The sequence below is a fragment of the Myotis brandtii genome, unplaced genomic scaffold (genome assembly GCF_000412655.1).
Source record: "Myotis brandtii unplaced genomic scaffold, ASM41265v1 scaffold5, whole genome shotgun sequence".
Taxonomy (NCBI): Eukaryota; Metazoa; Chordata; class Mammalia; order Chiroptera; family Vespertilionidae; genus Myotis; species Myotis brandtii.
The window spans coordinates 637,881-654,910 of NW_005369060.1; the positions used below are offsets into that span (position 1 = coordinate 637,881).

General features: G+C 35.8%; 1 protein-coding gene across 3 annotated transcripts in view; it reads left to right on the forward strand.

The window, feature by feature from the left end:
* Positions 1–17,030, forward strand: part of MDGA2 (MAM domain containing glycosylphosphatidylinositol anchor 2) — a 528,724-nt gene that overhangs the window by 389,694 nt on the left and 122,000 nt on the right. The window lies entirely within an intron of this gene.

Sequence of the window (17,030 nt, forward strand, 5' to 3'; positions counted from 1 at the left end):
CAATATAAGAATGAAAGCATTTTGAAAATTTATGGAGCATACTATGAGCAGCTCAACTGTTCTTGTTAGAACTCTATTTGTTTTGATGAAAAGTCTATTTTACTAAGTAGTTAAGATAGTTTATGTGTCTAAAAATTAGACAGAAGTTTATGTGAACTCAAGGAGAGTTGGTGATAAAGTTAGTTAACTAGCTTTATTTAGATAAAATTGCAGATGTTAATGAATACATATTTTATTCTGCAATTCTAAAATCCCTTGGGAACCAATACCTGTTTGATTTCTTAATAGCAGAAGAGTTCTTTCTTTATAATTTGTTCTTAATTACTTATTACTCTTAATTTGTGGTGAATTTCTATTTTGTCCTTGGCTTACTGTAAATTTACAAACATTCAAAGGGAAAGCAGTAAAGTTGTATCGCGTATAATGAATTAGAAGTATCAACATTTTTATGTTATTATTTTTTAATGTATTAAAAGAAATGTCAAGTCTGTGTTAAACCTCGGTTACATATTTAAATTATTTTTATTATCTATATACTAAAATAAATTTGAGTGGTTTTTTTTGTTTGTTAGTTTTTTTAATTCTCACCTGAGAATATGCTTTTATTCATTTTAAAGAGAGAGGAAGTGAGAGAGCGCGCAAAACATCAATGTGTGAGAGAGACATTGATTGGTTGCCTCCAGAACAGGCCCCAACTAGAGATGGAACTAACAACCTAGGTATGTACCCTGACTGGAATCAAACACACAACATTTTTTTGATGTATGGGATAATGCTCCAACCAATTGAGCCATCCAGCCAGGACCAATTTGTGTTATTTTTTAGGTAGGGTTGAGGAGTATAGTAAAAAAGAATATAACCATTTTTATTATTATTTTGTCTTAGTTAATATTTTTACAATAATTGGAGTGTTTATGTTTGTAAAAGAAGAAACCAGACATTGTATGTAATCTAAAAAGCAATTGTAAAAATTATGATTAAAGTTTTTTAGACTTCATTAAAACTTCTTCATTGGTAATATAAATTTTTATTTAAGAAGATCTTATAAGAAAAATCTCTAACTATTAATTATTTAGACATTTTTGCTTCCTGAAATGGAATATTAGGTAGATAAAATATAATTAATTGACCAAAGATGTCTTATCTGCTGGATCTTATTACCTCTTGGTTTCCCAACTCTTTTTATTAACATTCAGTTGAACGTAAAGCTTTTCTACATTGATTCTTAAAGTAAACTAATACAATAAAACCTAAAGTTCCTACGACAATATTATTTACATGGTGATGCTAATTTTTATCCCTAGGAATATTTAAAAGGGAAAATGAATTCAGTCAATTACGCTATAGGATAATTTAAGTGACATAATGTAATTTCATTCATTCTATGTCTATGGATTATTTTCTCAAAGCAATAAGAATCACAAAGATAATTGTTTTTTACATATTGATGCAAATAGAGCATCAGCCTTTCTTTAATCTGCCAAACAAAACTGACCTATAAAATTAACTACATCCCTTTCTCAACCTGTGGGGCATATACACATTCTAATTTTCTTCTATGACACTGTTTTCTAACTTCAGTCTAGTTTGACTATGCTGACTGCAAGATTTTCATTTGCTCTCTATTATGTGATACAAATTCTATTTTTTGAACTAGAAGACACGCTGAGACCAGAAGGAAAACTAGCTCCATTTTCCCATTTCAGATCCATAGGGTGCAATAAGTAGATTTTGAAAGCTACAGAAAGGAATAAATCTGTTATGGGTTGCCCTACAGAGGGAGAGGAAATGGCCCCATGTATTAATTTGTTTCCAGTGTACATTTTTACTTTTCAGTCTCAGACCAACCTCATTGTTTCAATATATTCACATACAATCTAAAATAGTTTTGAAGAAAGAATGGGAAATGATTGAATTCTAAATACAGTATAATCCAGGGAAATACATTTAAAAACAATTTTATAAAAACAGAGACTAGAAGAAACTTTGAAAGGCCATTACTTCTTCTAAAACATATCAGAAGTAATCATTATGGATTTCCTACAATGCAAAACCCTTTGAAGCTATAAGGAAGAGTGTGAATATAAACTGTGCAAGGATATATATATTTTGTGCATATACTTTTATCCACAAAACAGATATTTTAAAACAGTTCTGTTTACTTCCTGAGAACTAAATTAACTATGAAAATTTCAAACTTTTATTGTTACAACTTTTTTACTAAGTTCAAGACTCTCCAACTTGTCATGAATGTTATATAGTCACTCAAAGTGGACTTGATCTCACTACACATAAAAATGTATAGAATTGAACTAAAAGGCAATAGAAGCCCTCACATTTATTTTAGCTCCCAGAAAAAGCTCAAAAGTTCAGATGTGTTTTCTCTATTTACATCAGGTGTGGGTGAGAGTATGGAGGCGGGAGAGTGGGGTTGTGTTCACTGAGAACTCATAGAGGAGTTGAGAATATTTTCCTGTAAAGGAACAAAAAGAATGCATGCAAAGATATTTTGGGAATAGTGATCAAGTCAGCTAATAATTCACTGCCCATCTTAGAAAAATATTAATTACAGTACTACAAAATACTGTGTATTTTCATTTATCTAATTCACTGATATTGTTAGGGAGAAGTTAAGCATAGTTTTTTGTGGCTTAAGTAAACTTTGTGAACTATGGTAGGAACCCAAACACCATTTATCATATTTTTATATGGGAAAAATTTTCCAAGTTCCAGAATGTATGAAGACATAGTTAAATGTACTTATACTTGTAAATCATTAAGAATTTGATCAATAGAGACACCCAAGGTCCTGGGGGATGGTGTAAAATGAAATAAAATTAGTGTAATTGGAGTTCTAGAAGAAAAGAATTAGAATGGGACAAAAAATGTCAAACCCATGGGTCCAAACATATTTTGGTACACAAAGCAAGAAAAATAAAAAGAAATCTATACCTAGGAAAACTATAATTCAATTGTGGATAACCAAAGATGGAAATTTTCAAAGTCAGAATCAAAATGATATTCTGATGATATGCACGACAATTACCCACTCTTTTAGCAACAATATTGGCTAGAAACTACTGGAACCACATCTTTAAATCTTTAAACATCTTTAAAGTACTGTCAGTTTGTAATTTTATATCCAATGAAAGTATACATTAAAATAGGACCAAATGAATATATTTTTTTTCTGGAAAATGAAACTAGAGAATTAGTAGTCAGCAAAAGTATACCACAAAATATGCCAAAGAGTATCCTTCATATTAAAAGGAAGGGTTATCAGTGGAAACCAGGGTTTACAGGTGGAAGTATAGGATATTTTCCTCCTGTTTTTTTATAGGAATTTGTGGTTTCAGATCTTATGTTCAAATCTTAATTAATTTGCATGAATTTTTTGTGTATAGTGAAAGAGAAGGTTCCGATGTTATCCATTATCATGTCATTGTCCAGTTTTCTCCAAACCATTTATTGAAGAGACTGTTCTTTCTTCATTGTGTATTCTTGGCACCCCTGATGAAGATCAGTTGACCCATTGTTTATTTCTGGGCTCTTAACACATACACACAAACACAAGAGAACTTTTGGAGGCAATGGGTATGTTTTTTTACCTGGATTATGGCAATGGTAACGTGAGGTATCCATATATCCAAACTTACCAAATTGTATATATTAATTATGTGCAGTTTTTTGTATACTGATTATCTTCTCTAAGGCTGGGTGATAAATGAAATCAAGCTGATAAGATCCAGAAAATAAGTGGGTAAAGATAAGTCTATGTTTCTATTTTTCTTATAATTTCCTTAATTAATAGCCAAACAAACAATGGTCAGCAAATTCCAACTTGGGGACTAACCAACTGTTTTCCTCAATAAAGGTTAATTGGAATATAGTCTTCCCCATTTGTTTATATATGTCTATGGCTGCTTTCATGCAACAACATGAAAGGTGAGTAGTTGTAACAATAACCATATGACTCATAAAACATATACTAGCTAGCCCTTAAAGAAAAGTCAGCCAATCTTTGGATTTTAGCAGAAATAATAACACTATAAGTTAGGGTTTATAACATATTATGAACTAAAATTTAACAATAGTATCACAAATAATGGGATTCATTTGAACTATACTGTTGTGGGAAGTGAATAGAGACCACAGAGAATCATGAAGTGTGAAGTGAGATATATTAAGTGGTACAATACTGCCTCTAATAATGACTCTAAATAGAATCAATAAGTTAAAGTTGCATGGTTTCAGATCTACAGAAACTTATAAAAAGTTTTTTTAAAAAGTGGTGCATCAAAGGAACTAAATATATTTGAATTTACTCAAAATGACACAGGAAAAGAGCGCTAGATGAACAACAACAACAACAACAACAAAAAAAAAACATTGAAAGGAAAAGGAAAAAAAAGCATAATGGTAGACTTTCACCCAATTATATCAATAATTACGTGAAAAGTAAATGAAATTAAATAGGACAGGATTTAAAAAGCAAGGTATCGCCCTGACTGGTTTGGCTCAGTGGATAGAGTGTCGGCCTGCAGACTGAAGGGTCCCAGGTTCGAGTCTGTTCAAGGGCATGTACCTTGGTTGCGGGCACATCCCCAGTAGGGGATGTGCAGGAGGCAGCTGATCGATGTTTCTCTCTCATCAATGTTTCTAACTCTCTATTGCTCTCCCTTCCTCTCTGTAAAAAAATCAATAAAATATATTTAAAAAATAAAAAAATAAAAAGCAAGCTGTCTACAAGATACACACTGCTGTCTACAAGAAACACACATTACACTAAATGCAAAGACACAAAGAGGAAGAAAGGAAAGCGATGGAGGAATATAAAAACTTTTAAACAACAGACATAAGAAACCTGAGATCCCTATATTATTATCAAACAAAGTGCATTTCAAGCCCTAGCTCATTTTGCTCAGTGGATAGAGTGTCCTTCTGCGGACTGAAGGATCCCAGGTTCTATTCCAGTCAAGGGCACATGACTGGGTTGAGGCCTGGATCCCCAATAGGGGATGTGCAGGAGGCAGCCAATCAATGGTTCTCTCTCATCATTGATGTTTCTATCTCTCCCTCTCCCTTCTGCTCTGAAATCAATAAAGATACATTTAAAAAAAATTTCTTTTAAAAAAGTGTACTTCAACACATAAAAAAATTTAAGTGCTAAAGAAGGACATCTTATATAATAAAAGGCTAATATGGAAATTGTCCTCTTGACTGGAAGTTTGACCAGGGAGCAGGGCCAGCCAACCACCCATGGCCCACCAACTGCCCATGGCCCCTTCCCCCGGCTGGCCAGGGAGGGCTGACCAGACCCCACCTGTGCACGAATTGGTACACCAGGCCTCTAGTTTAATAATAATAAAAGAAGAATTTATAGAAAATACCTAAGAGTTATAAATATGTATCTCTAATAATAGAGCTTCAAAATTTATAAATAAAAGGGTGCCAAGAAAAATAGGCTATTCCATAAATATAGCTAAAAGGTTTTTTGTTGTTGTTTGTTTTTAAAAATATATATATTTTATTGATTTTTTACAGAGAGAAAGGGAGAGAGATTGAGAGTTAGAAACATCGATGAGAGAGAAACATCGATCAGCTGCCTCCTGCACATCTCCCACTGGGGATGTGCCCGCAACCAAGGTACATGCCCTTGACCGGAATCGAACCTGGGACCTTTCAGTCCGCAGGCCAATGCTCTATCCACTGAGCCAAACCGGTTTTGGTTGTTTGGTTTTTTTTTTAATTGATTTTTAGAGAGAGAGAGGAAGAGAGAAGAGGGAAAAAGAAAGAAAAAAAATAAATCAATATGAAAAACATCAATCGGTTGGCTTCCATTCAAAACCTAACCTGGAATTTAACACACAACCTAGATATGTGCCCTGACCAGGAATCAAACCCACAACCTTTTTTTTTTTTTTTTTTTTTCTTTTAATGTGGCGTATGGGATGACTCTCCAACTAACTGAGCCACCCAGACAGGGCACTAATGGTTTTAACATCTATGAGTATTCAAGAGAATATGTACACAGAAAATTACAAATTTTAGAAAACCTGGATTATACTATCAAGCTATTAAGCAAAATGATATTTATAGATCATTATACTCAAAGTTGTAAACTATACATTATTTCACGTGCACATAAAATGTTCACCAAGGTAGATAATATGCTAATCAAACATTTTTATTCAAAGACTAGAGGCTCAGTGCATGAAATACATGCACAGTGGGCAGGGGGGGGGGTGGGGGTCCTCAGCCCTGCCTGCAACCTTCCCAATCCTGGAACCCTCAGGGGATGTCCGACTGCCAGTTTAAGCTCGATCCCAGTGGATCAGCAGTCAGACATCCCTCTCGCAATCCTGGACCACTGACTCCTAACCACTCGCCTGCCTGATTGCCCCTAACCACTCTGCCTGCCTTCCTGAGCACCCCTAACTGCTCACCTGCCTGCCTGATCACCCTTAGCTGCCTCTGCCTCATCCCCCTGCTGCTGTGGCTTCATCCAGATGGTGTCTGGAATGACATCCAGAAGGTCTTTCGGCTGTCCGGTATAATTAGCATATTATGCTTTTATTATTATAGATTATTATAGATTGGAAGCAAGACAAAAATACTCTCACCAATCATGAATATTGTAATGCAGGTTCTTACCACTGCAATGACAAAAGAAAAGTAAATAAAGAGAATAGTGGTTACCAGAGGGGAAGAGGTGGGAGATGAGGTGCTTAAAAGGGCCAAGTATCTGGTGATGGAAGATGATTTAACTTCGGGTGGTGGACACACAATCCAATATATAGATCATGTATCACAGAAATGTATACTTGAAACCTATTAACCAATGTCACCCCAATAAAATTAATAAAAAGGTAAATAAAATGTATAAGAATCAGAAAGAAGTAAAGCTACTTCTACTTGCAGATCATATGGTTGCTTTTGTAGAGAATACTAAACAATTTATAGGCAAATTGGCTTGAATTAATAATATAATTTAGCAGTAGCATGGGATGCAAAATAGTATCTAAAATCTACCACATTTCTGTATAATAGCTAAAAAATTGAAATTGAAATGTAAAGATATTTTTCCAATTATATAAAAATGTGAATAAATGTAATAAAGTATGCACAAGACAAACTGAAAAATACAAAATAAAATATTGAGGGAAATGAAGCATGACCTAAATAAATGGAGAAATATACCTTGCTCATGAATTGGAAGAATGAATATTGTATTGATGCTTGTTGTCTCCAAATTTATTTATAGATTTAATGCAAAACTCTCATTATGTTTGGTTATTTTTAAATATATTTTTATTGATTTCAGAGAGGAAGGGAAAGGGAGAGAGAGATTGAAACATCAATGATGAGAGAGACAAAAAATTAAAAATGGAACTTCCATTTGATCCAGTAATCCCACTGCTAGGAATATATCCCAGGAAAACAGAAACACCAATCAGAAAGGATATATGCACCCCTATGTTCATAGCAGCACAATTTACAATAGCTAAGATTTGGAAACAGCCTAATTGCCCATCAGCAGATGAGTGGATTAAAAAACAGTGGTACATCTACACAATGGAATACTATGCTGCTATAAAAAAGAAGGAATTATTATTACCATTTACAGCATGGGTGGAACTGGAGGACATTATGCTAAACGAAATAGCCAGTCAGACAAAAATAAATATCACATGATCTCACTCATTTGTGGAATACAATGAATAACATAAACTGATGAACAAAAATAGAACCAGAATCATAGAAGCATTGAACAGACTGTCCAACCTATGAGGGACGGCAGGGGGCGAGGGATAAGAGATCAACCAAAGGACTTGTAGGCATGCCTATGAGCATAACCAATGGACACAGATGGGGGAGAATTGGGGAGGGAATGTGCTGGGGGTGGGGGCGGCCAGGGAGGGGTCAATGGGGGAAAAAGGAGACTTATGTAATACTTTAAAGCGATAAAGAATTTAAAAATAGATAAAAAGTAAACCCTCAAAAAAAATAGGTAAAGGACCTAAAAAATAAAAAAAAATATGAGAGAATCATTGATTGGCTACCTCTAGCACACCCCCTACTGGGGATCAAGCCCACAACCAGTGCATGTGCCCTTGACTGGAATTGAACCCGGTACCCTTCAGTCTGCAGGCTGATGCTTTATCCACTGAGCCAAACCAGCTAGGGCTGTTTTTGTGTTTGTTTGTTTGTTTTTATTTGAAAAGCATACTCTAGATTTTGTTTTGAAAACTAAGTTCCAACAATAGTTAGGGTAGGGGAGACTTCATACCACTTATTATAAAGCCAAACAATCAAGGCATGTGGTTTTGTATAAAGATAAATATGTGGATCAATGAGACAGGATAGAGAATCCAGAAATAGACCTCTATGGTGACATATATGGTCAGTTGAGTTTTTAAAAATCGCCAGTATTATCCATTGTGGAGATGATAGTCTTCTGAATGAATTGTGCTAGACCAATTGGATATCCATATTAAAAAAAAAAAATCTTGAACAGTACCTCACACTACCCACAAGATTAATTTAAAATTAATTGTAGATATAAATATAAGAAGATAAAACTAAAAATTTACAAAAAAATAGAAGAAAACCTATGCAAATTTGGAATATGCAAAGATTTCTTAGAAAGTAAACAAGATGAAAGCACCAATCACTGGAAGAAAATGTTTGAAATGCATGTGTGTGACAAAGGTCTTATATACAGAACATATAAATAATTATTAAAATTCAATAATAAGGTAGTCTAATGAAGTATTGGCAAAAGACTTGAATAGACACTGCAGAAAAGAGCATACAATTGATCACTAATTGCATAAAAACTGGTTGCCAGAGAAATAAAATTTAAGCCACAACATTACACACACATTATAATGGCTGAAGTTGAAAAGACTGATAATGCCAAGTGTTGATAAGCATATAGAGTAACTGCAGTTATCACACACTGCTTCTGGGAATGTAAAATGGGGTTACTTTTTTGAAAATAGCCATTAGTCTCTCATAATCTTAAATGTGCACTTACTAACATGCCATTTCACTGGTAGATGATTATACAAAAGAATTTAAATCTTTTTTTTTAATATATTTTATTGATTTTTTACAGAGAGAAAGGGAGAGAGATAGAGTTAGAAACATCGATCAGCTGCCTCCTGCACATCTCCTACTGGGGATGTGCCCGCAACCCAGGTACATGCCCTTAACCGGAATCGAACCTGGGACCTTTCAGTCCGCAGGCCGATGCTCTATCCACCAAGCCAAACCGGTTTCGGCAAGAATTTAAATCTTATGTCTATACAAAGACTTATGCACATTGGGTGGTGGACACACAATCCAATATATAGCAGCTTTATTTGTAATAACCATTTCCATTATTCTCATCCATTAGTCATTTCTTCAGGATGATGGACAGAGGCAAAAATATCCATCAGTAGGTGAATGGATAAACATCTTGTGATCTACTCAGTCATAAAAGTGGATAGATGAATTTCAAAAACAACATGTTAAGTGAACAGAACCTGACACTGAAATGCATACTTTTTATTCCATTTCTATGAATTTCCTGAGCAGGCAAGAGGAATATTTAGTAATAGGAATTAGATTCTCATTTGGCTATAGTTATTTGATTACAAAGGAGCAAGAGGTAACTTTCTGCACTGATGGAAATCTCCTATATATGGATTGGTGGGGGTGATTACATAGTTAAATATATTTTTCTAAACATATCAAAATCTGGTCTTAACATGTGTAGATTTTATTATATTTAAATTATACTTCAGTAAAGTATCTATACTAATAAAAGGGTAATATGCTAATTAGACTGGACATCTTCCAGATGACCTTCTGGACGTCCTCCCAGACAAGCCACAGTAGCGAGGCCGAGGCAGAGGCAGTTAGGGGTGATCAGGCCAGCAGGGGAGGGCAGTTAGGGGCAACCAGGCTGGCAGGGGGGGAGGGCAAGTGGGACAGGCTGGCAGGGGAGAGGCAGTTAGGGGCAATCAGGCAGGCAGGCAGAGAGGTTAGGGGTGATCAGGCAGGCAGGCAGAGGCGGTTACGGGCAGGCAGGCAGGCAGAGAGGTTAGGGGTGATCAGGCAGGCAGGCAGAGGCAGTTAGGGGCAGGCAGGCAGGCAGGGGAGCAGTTAGGGGCATCAGGCAGGCAAGCAGATTGGTTAGGGGCGATCAGGCAAGCAGGAAGGTGTGCGGTTAGGAGCCAGCAGTCTGGGATTGCGAGAGGGATGTCTCGAATTGGAGAGGGTGCAGGCTGGGCTGAGGGACCCCATCCACCCATGCATGAATTTCATGCACTGGGCCTCTAGTTACTTAATAAATGGGTGATATTTTATAACTAAAGTAAAGTTGGGATTTGGAGGTATTTCATAATATTAATGGCATTTGTTTATTTAATGCTATAATATATATAATTTTTCTAATCCATATTGTGTTAATATAGTCAAGGTAATTATTACAAATGTTCCTCAAGAATCCTTTGTTCCTTTTTCTTCCCCTAACTTCTAAATTACTTTCCTTTAGACAAAGACACTAACCTGTTTATCTAAACAGTATTTCCCCTCCCAAGGAAAACTATCATCTTTTCTCAATTATATCCTGTAGTTTAAGAGATAGTGACTGTTACATTAAGAATATAGAATGATATAATATGTTGGTAACAATGACCATGTACACAAGTTAAATCAGAAGGATATGAATCAGGTTTTGTAGGGTTAAAGCTGTAAGCAAGACCGCCATTGCTGGGTAGAATAAAGGGAGACAGAGATATCAGCATAATAAAGTAGCCACAGGATTCCAAAACTATTTCTCACAGCTTCTCATATTATTTTGGTCAGGAATTGGATCCAGTTAGTAGAGAATAAGAAGATAACAGACTGAAGTCATAAATAGTTTCCCCTGAAAGAAAACAAACCTTCATAATATTTACTAACACCAAGAAAGAATAAAACAAAGAAATGAATACAGAAATGAATATGTATATATGAATATTGTGTATTTAGTATTTCTATTCCTTTTTAAGGGTTTGTTTAGCACTTTTAGTAGAGTTGGATTTTTCACTAGATGTTGGGTGGTAATAAAACCAATCTAGGGAAGAATCAGAGAAACTTTTAGTTCCATGGAATCAAAGCCATCTCCCCAACCTCCAAGTATCTATTTAAGCATCTGGCCTCTGTCCATCATTCTGAAGAGATGACTAATGGATGAGAATAATGCAAAACTTGTTCCAAAGACATGCCGGAAACCAGATAAAATGGTCAGTAGAGAGATTCCACAGATGGTTATCCACAAACTGACCTATCCCCTTTCCTCAAGGGAGATTTTGTGATGAAGCCACAAGTTGAGAAAGTCCACAGAGGTTTCCTTTTTATAAATTCTTTTCGGGTTTCAGACCAGAGGATATAACCAAAGTCTGATACTTTCACATTACTTAAGAAATCTCCTTCTTTCATCATTCTAATGAGCTTTATCTATTTCTAAAGAACTCATCAAAACGGCAGTTACTAGCAGACAGGATATGACTGCAGGCACATACCTGCTTTGCAGTCAAATCCAGGCCAGTGCTTCTTAGCAATATGATAAGAACTGTTATTTATGCTCTAATCTTTTTCTTATGCTAGGAGTCTTATTCATAGACCTTTTGGTTATTCTTAGAGAGTCACAGTGATTCAGTTTCAATAACTAGTTTCCTTTATTCACATCTAAATCCACTTTATTAATTCAAGTTATATGTTTGGGAGAAAATAAATGTTCCTAGAAGATAAACAACATACCTTCTGGGCTCCTTTCCAACTCACTTGAACAACTCTTGCTCCGTGCCTAAATGATATTCAGCACATTCATATTCAGCAATGGACCACCCACGTGTGCAGGAACAGCACTTGCCAAGAAGTTAATGTGGCCTATAAGTACACCATTGAACACTGAGTTCTCTCAGCCTGAGAGCTACTGGGTCAGTTCATCTATCTGTTCCCCTCCGTGCACACATCACAACCAATGCTTCTTAGAATGAACACAAGGTTTTTAGATATTTTGTAACTTTTAAGATTTTAGAAAATATATAGCTTTAAAGAATATACTTATTTGCAGCTTATTATATATTCATTCTATCTAAGTTAAATAAGAAACATGTAGTACTCATTCTATACATTTAGTCAGTCCTTACCTTCATTAACTCCTGGGTTGATGATACTTTTAGATAACAATATAATAAGGCAATTCTGGTTGAGTCCAGGGGTAAATTTTAATTTAAGTTTCTGTACTTCCAATGGCTAGAGTGAGGATCTTCTTTAGATGAGTGGAAGTAGCATTTTACTAGGAAATGCACCTGCTTGTACAGTATCTGTGTGTGAATTCGGAGAACAGTGTCTCTTTCTTGAAGCAGATGTAGCTCCTGTACCAGGGAACACATGGCTGTAAGCAGAATAGAGCCTGGATTCCAGTCACACTTACCCAAGCACACTTTGTAGTGAGCAACCATATCCAAAGATGTCGGATGTGAGAATAAAAAGGGCTTTGAGAGCATGGGTTCAGAATGAAGCTTTGTTACTCACTAGTTGCTTACTACAATGCACATTGTTTAAGATCACTAGTCCTCACTCTTATCTTTTGTAAAAGGAAACTGATAAGAGTAGTCTCATTCTGCAGGAATTGTGAATATTACAAAACATAATGTATGCAAGTTGATTAGCATAGTGCCCGACAAATAGTAAACACTAGCAACAAAAGTGCATTTAAAAAATAGGGACATTCTTGGCATCTCAGAGCCTAGGTCAGCCTGTCCCATCTGTAGCATCAGCCATCCATCTGCAGAGCCTCACAGAGACAGGCTGTGAGGTGTTCGGAGAAGGTACCCGCCTCAGAGGCTCTACCCAGGCAGATGGTGCTGCTCAGGGGACCAGAGGAGGGTGTGCCGGTGGGAAAGATTAGACACCCATTGTTTTCCTTTTGTCTAGACAGAACTGCTTTATCTTCTAGATTAACCTTTCTCCTAATGCTTTAGACACTGCAATTAGGATATTTTCTGTGACGAGTGAGAACATGGGAAACGGGCTTACAAAGCCATGAATAGAAAGACATCAATACAAAGCGTTTCATGATAATTTCATGATAACTTATCCATCTACATAGACATATTTGTAGTATAAGAAAAGAAAAATTCAGTATCTGAAGGATTTTACAAGACTGAACAAAAGTCAATTGAACCTCTGAAATTGAAATATTGCGTTGTCTGTGGGATTCTGTCCTTTGTTACAACACACTCTATTTGAAATTTTCCTATATTGGTATTTTTTTACACAATTTTTCAGTTACATAATTCTGATTTACATAGAATTTCTCCACACTATACACAACCTCAAGGGAAAAGTATATTGCCTATTCCTTGACTGTCCTTGTGATGGAAGCTAGATAAGAAAAGAAGGACAGGAAAACAAGGTCACTGGCTTTGGATTACATGTGAGAAGAAGTTTGTAGATTCCCAGGAGAAACAAGGGAACAGTTTTGGAGGATTATAGACCCTAATAAATAGGTAGAAATTTTGGTTATTCCATACATTGGCTCATAAATATTCTTGGATATTTAAGAGGGATCCAGACACTATTTCTGCTTCCTTTCTAGTCCATATAAGAATTAGCAACTGGTTTTCTAAATTGCTAGATACTTCAGTGATTTGATTCTCCAGCAGTATTTTTTAGGTATGAGATGCATAGAATGAGCTGTGTTTAAATATTTTTTTCTTTATTGATTAAGGTATTACGTATGTGTCATTATCCTTCCATTGCCCCCCTACCCTCCTACTCATGTCCTCACCCCACTGGTGTCTGTGTCCATTGGTTAGGCTTATATGAATTCATACAAGTCCTTTGGTTGATCTCTCAATCAAAACAACAATGCAGTACCATCTCGCACCTGTCAGAATGGCTATCATCAACAAATTAACAAATGACAAGGGCTGGCAAGGATGCGGAGAAAAAGGAACCCTCGTGCAATGCTAGTGGGAATGCAGACTGGTGTAGCCACTGGGAGAACAGTATGGAGTTTCCTCAAAAAACTAAAAATGGAGCTCCCATTTGACCCAGTGATCCCATTTCTAGGACTATAGACCCAGAAATTGGACAAGTGTCTATTTAGGTTCTTTGCCCGTTTTTTAGTTTGTCTTCCTTTTGTTAAGTTGTATGAGTTCCTTATATATTTTGGATATTAACCCTTAATCAGATATGTATCATTGTCAAGTATGTTCTCCCATGCAATGAGCTCTCTTTTGGTTTTGTTGATGCTTTCTTTTGCTGCGCAGAAGCTTTTTATTTTGTTGTAGTCCCATTTGTTTATTTTCTCCTTAGTTTCCTTTACCCTAGGAGATGTATCCCTAAACATATTACTATGAGAGATGTCTGAAATTTTGTTGCCTATGGTTTCTTCTAGGATTTTTATAGTTTCACATCTTACATTTGAATCTTTCATCCATTTTGAGTATATTCTTGTGTATGCTGTAAGTTGATGGCCTAGTTTCATTGTTTTGCATGTATCTGTCCAATTTTCCCAACACCATTTATTGAAGAGACTGTCTTGACTCTTTTGTATGCTCTTGCCTCCTTTGTCAAATATTAATTGAGCATAATGGCTCGGCTTGATTTCTGGATTCTCTGTTTTGTTCCAATGATCTATATGCCCATTCTTGTGCCAGTACCAGGCTCTTTTGATTACAATGGCTTTGTAGTATAACTTGATATCTGGTATTATGAACCCTCCAACTTTGTTCTTTGTGCTATGGCTATTCAGGGTCTTTTTTAGTTCCATATATATTTCTAAGCATTTTTTCTAGATTTGTGAAATATGCCTTTTGTAATTTAATATGGGTTGCATTGAATCTATAGATTGTTTTGGTTAGTATGGACATTTTAATGATGTTACTTCTACCAATCCATGAACACAGTATATTCTTCCACTTGTTTATATCTTCCTCTATTTCTTTTTTCAATGTCCTGTAGTTTTCTGAGTGCCTCCTTAAGTTTATTCGTAAGTATCTTAATTTTTTTGTTGCTATGGTAAATGGGTTTGTTTGTTTAGTTTCTCTTTCAGAGAATTCATTATTGGTGTATAAAAATGTCATCAATTTCTGAGTGTTAATTTTGTATCCTGCTACATTGCCACATTAATTTAGTAAATCTAGTAGATTTTTTGGTGGAGTCTTTAGGGTTTTCTATGTACAATATGATGTCCTCTGCAAATAATGAGAGTTTTACTTCCTCCTTTACAGTTTGGATGCCTTTTACCTCTTCTTCTTGTCTGATTGCTGTGGCTAGGACATCCAGTACTATCTATATATATAAAAGCCTAAGCAACCGAATGACCGAACAACCAGTCACTATGACGCGCACTGACCACCACGAGGCAGTCTCTCAATGCAGGAGCTGCCCTCTGGTGATCAGTGTGCTCCCACAGCCAACCTCCCACAACTGGCCAACCTCCCACGGCCCCTCCCCCCTGCACTGGCCAAACTCCTGCGGCCCCAATCAGCCCCAGTAGCTGGCCAGGCTGAGGGACACCACCCATGCACAAATTCATGCACCAGGCTTCTAGTGTTGAAAAAGAGTAGTGAAAGCGGACCTCCCTGTCTTTTTCCTGATCTTAAAAGAAAATGCTTTTGATTTTTGCCAATTGAGTGTGATGGTGGCTGTAGTCATATGTGGCCTTTATTATGTTGAGATATGCTACCTCTATTCCCACTTTGCTGAGAATTTTTATCAAAAAATTGGTATTGGGTTTTGTCTAATGGTTTTTCTGCATCTATTGATATGATCATAAATCTTGTCTTTCAGTTCATTTATGTAAAGCATCACATTTATTGATTGCAAATATTGTATCAGCCTTGAATTCATGGAATAAATCCCACTTGGACATGGTGTATGATCTTTTAAATATATTGCTGGATACAATTTGCTAATATTTTGTGGAAGATTTTAGCATCTATATTCATCAGGAATATTGGCCTGTAATTCTCTTTCTTTGTAGTGTCTTTATCTGGTTTTCTAATTAGGAGAAAAAGACCTTGGAAGTGTTTCTTCCTCTTGCATTTTTTGAAATAGTTTGAGGAGGATAGGTGGTAGTTCTTTGAATATTGGTAAAACTCCCCTCTGAAGCTGTCTGGACCAGGGATTTTTTTTTTCTGCTTCAATTTCCTCAATTGTTATTGGCTTATTCAGGTTTTCTGATTCTTCTTGATTCAGTTTTAGAAGATTGTATTTTTTTAGGAATTTGTCCATTTCATCCACATTGTCTAGCTTGTTGGCATATATTTGCTCATAGTATTTTCTTACAATCCCTTCTATTTCTATGATGTCAGTTGTTACTTCACTGTTTTTGTTTCTGATTTTAATTATTTGGGTCCTTGCTCTTTTCTTCTTGATTAGCCTGGCTAAAATTTCATTAATTTTGTTTATTGTTTCAAAGAGCAGTTCTTGGTTTCATTGATCTTTTGTGTTGTTTTTATAGTCTCTATGTCATTTATTTCTGCTCTAATCTTTATTATTTCCTTCCTTCTACTTACTCTGGGCTTTTCTTGCTCTCTTTCTAATTCATCAAGCTGTATGGTTAAATAGTTTATAATTAATTTTCCTTTTTTGAGATAGGAATGTAGTGCTGTGAACTTCCCTCTGGAAGGTTTTTGCTGTTCCCCATAGATTTTTGGTTGTCGTATGTTTGTTTTCATTTTTTCCATGATTTTTTTTTATTTCTCTCTTGATCTCATTGGTAACCCATTCATTGTTTAGTAACATTCTATTTAGCTTCCATGTGTTTTAATATTTTTGAGTATTTTTACTGTAGTTGAGTTCTAATATCATTCCATAATGATCTAAGAAGATGCTTGATATGATTTCAATCTTATTTTATTTGTAAACTAGAGGCCCAGTGCACAAAAATTTGTGCACTCGGGGGGCGGGGGAGGGAGGCCCCCCCAGCCCGGCCTGTGCCCTCTCGCAGTCTGGGACCCCTCGGGAGATAACGA